Consider the following 3,675-nt stretch of genomic DNA (forward strand, 5'->3'; position numbering starts at 1 on the left):
ACAAATCTGCCGCAATACTTGTTTTACTCGTTTTCTCTCGCAAACAATCATCTTCCACACAATACGGTTAATCCTTTGTTACAGCAAGCCGGTGAGATTGACAACCTCACCGTTTCGTTGGGGCAAAGTACTTTGGTTGTGTTGTGCAGGTTCCACGTTGGCGCCGGAATCTCCGGTGTTGCGCCGCACTACATCCCGCCGCCATCAACCTTCAACGTGCTTCTTGGCTCCTCCTGGTTCGATAAACCTTGGTTTCTTTCTGAGGGAAAACTTGCTGTTGTGCGCATCATACCTTCCTCTTGGGGTTGCCCAACGAACGTGTGAAATACACGCCATCACGCCGCCTTATGGTCTGGCCACCTCGTGGCCCCACTTCGTATGCTCTTCGGTCTTCTGGAAGGTTCGTGGCAAAATAGGCCCCTGGGTCTTGATTTCGTCCAATTCCGAGAATATTTCGTTACTAGGATTTCTGAAACCAAAAACAGCTAGAAAACAAAGCAATCGGCACTTCGGCATCTTGTTAATAGGTTAGTTCCGTAAAATGCACGAATATGACATAAAGTGTGCATAAAACATGTAGGTATCATCAATAATATGGCATAGAACATAAGAAATTATCGATACGTCGGAGACGTATCAAGCATCCCCAAGCTTAGTTCTGCTCGTCCCGAGCAGGTAAAACGATAACAAAGATAATTTCTGAAGTGACATGCCATCATAACCTTGATCATACTATGTGGCACCCCCGGGATCAGGGTTAGACAAATACCAGATCTTCGTCTGACATAAGCCTAACCTAGAGCTCGAGAGACTACAGTGAGAGAATCGGTAACACAACAGTGACTCTACGACTCCAAGAAGTAATACAAGCTCATAACCGAGCGAAGAACCAAAGCATTACAAGCAGCAGGTCACCGACCCGGCATACATCAATCAACGTAAGCAAAGTTATGCTATTAGACATAGCAAGATAGCAAAAGGCCTAAGAGGCCAGGAGCATAACGGCGACGTCCCAGCCCATAGATTCCAGTGCTGCCACCCGGGAACCCCAAGCTACTCGTCGATGTCGACTAGAAACCACCACCTCGTTGGAGCGACTTCTTCCGAAACAAAAGCATGCAAAGCTGAGTACAGTGGACTCAGCAAGACTTAGTACAACCTTTTAGCAAAGCGGGTATGCGGGCTTTCCGGTAGATCTTCTTTTGCGTAAAGCCAGCTTTTCCTTTGTAAGATAAGAGAGAAGAGAAGCTCGAATACACGTAACCTTTGAAAGGGGATAAGAGAGCGATATCTCTATCTCTATTGATCATCATATTGTATCCACCAATCTTCATCATCTCGAACCACTATCCTCGGATCACCCCTCAACACCCGAAGAAGGTGTCCGAAAACACACATTGTTTGCCATGTTTTACGATTAGGTTCATGTTGTCTATGATCACGTAATCCATTCCCAAGTCGTCCGTAACCGTGGACACGGCTTTTCGAAAAGATTTAACCCCGCAGGGGTGCACAACTTTACCCACACGTGCCAACCGATTCTTAGTGCCGTAACATTAGCTCTCTTCCTTGGAGAGCCGGCAGAGAGTGGTTGACCACGACCTTTACCTTGCCGTCGCCGAGACCATGAGTCACGCGCTAAGGATTGTTCCGCCAGTAACGGGTCAAGTCCCGAAGTCGGTCCTTAACGATGTGAGGCGAGGTGGGTTTCCCCGCAGGCCGCAACCCCCGCCCACCACGGCCACGCTTACCTACCCGTTATGTACCTTTTCCCCCAAAGCAGTAATGCAATGCATATGTCCGGATAACGCGCAAACTATGTGACTCATGGAATCTACTAGGCAAGTTAGTGAGTCGAGAGGGTACCATAATAGGGCCTCGTGTGGTTGTACGCTCGGCCTTGGTTCAAGAGGCGAGAACTCGGTTCCTAGGGTCGGCGTAAACGAAACAACCCACCACATCCCAATGTGGCCTCTCGTCTGAGCCTTTAATCATATTTAACAACATCTCTATACTTACCACGTCAACCTGTCACGCTAGATTCATATCATTGTAAGGCTCCAGTCCGAAGACCGGAGTAGTAGCGTAACAAACTAAGCATGGCTAAGCATAAAGAGATAAAGGCTCTATCGACGCACACGTGCCCAACCTAGTTATGCTAGGAGCAGTGGATCAGGTATTTGAGGCTACAAGGGTGGAACATGCAATAGATAGGATAACTCTACCTATCGATAAAAGACAAGCTTGAATCGTATGCGATATGTAGGAACCAGAGTAAAAGCAGTTCGAAATCATATATGAACCAGGCTAGGGCTTGCCTTTGTCCCTGACAAACCAATATGGATCTTCGAGATCCCATGCTTGAATTGTTCGTCGATGGACAATTATTGATCTGCGTCGTTGTCGATCTTCATCGTCTCGGCATTTGCTCTATCGATCGCGAAGAATCAAATACTAGAAAGAGAGAAATAACATTCAATACATGGCATAATGCAATGCACATACAATATGAATGATATGTCATATTAATGGAATTGAATAAACCCTAGGTGCATCATCAGGTTAAAGGGGTTCCAGCATCGGACCCCGACATATGAGAGGGTTGCATTAGGTTTTCTACTAAGCTCCACATTTAATGGGTTCAATCATGTATGAAACATGTATAAACAAATAGGAAATGTTTTTCTGATCAATTTGATATATATTTTTATATTTTTCTGATTTAATATGAATTATTTATCAATTACTGAAAATAAAACGTAAATTAAAAAGGAAATATGACGTCACGCCGACGTCATCATGACGTCAGCCGCGGCCATGAGCTCACCGTGAGCTCGGGTCGAGCTCCAATCATATGAATCTCAATCATGTAAGGCAGCTCATGAGATTATTGTATTGAAGTACATAGGAGAGAGATGAACCACATAGCTACCGGTAGCGGCCCCGAGCCTCGATGGAGAACTACTCCCTCCTCATGGGAGCAGCAGCCGGTGATGAAGATGGCGGTGGAGATGGCAGCGGTGTCGATGGAGAAGCCTTCACGGGGGCACTTCCCCGCTCCGGCGAGGTGCCGGAACGGAGACTCCCTGTCCCCCGCGATCTTGGCTTCGCGATGGCGGCGGCTCCGGGAAGGTTTTCCGGTATCGTGGTTCTTCGCATCGGGGGTTTCGCGACGGAGGCTTTAAGTAGGCGGAAGGGCGAGTCGGGGGCCCGATGAGGGGCCCACACCATAGGGCGGCGCGGGCCCCCTTGGCCGCGCCGCCATGTGGTGTCGCCACCTCGTGGCCCCACTTCGTATGCTCTTCGGTCTTCCGGAAGGTTCGTGGCAAAATAGGCCCCCGGGTCTTCGATTTCGTCCAATTCCGAGAATATTTCGTTACTAGGATTTCTGAAACCAAAAATAGCAGAAAACTGAGAACGGCACTTCGGCATCTTGTTAATAGGTTAGTTCCGGAAAATGCACGAATATGACATAAAGTGTGCATAAAACATGTAGGTATCATCAATAATATGGCATAGAACATAAGAAATTATCGATACGTCGGAGACATATCAAGCATCCCCAAGCTTTAGTTACTGCTCGTCCCGAGCGAGTATAAACGATAACAAAGATAATTTCTGAAGTGATATGCCATCATAACCTTGATCATACTATTTGTAAACATATGTAGTGAA

The sequence above is a fragment of the Lolium rigidum genome, chromosome 3 (assembly GCF_022539505.1).
Source record: "Lolium rigidum isolate FL_2022 chromosome 3, APGP_CSIRO_Lrig_0.1, whole genome shotgun sequence".
Classification (NCBI taxonomy): domain Eukaryota; kingdom Viridiplantae; phylum Streptophyta; class Magnoliopsida; order Poales; family Poaceae; genus Lolium; species Lolium rigidum.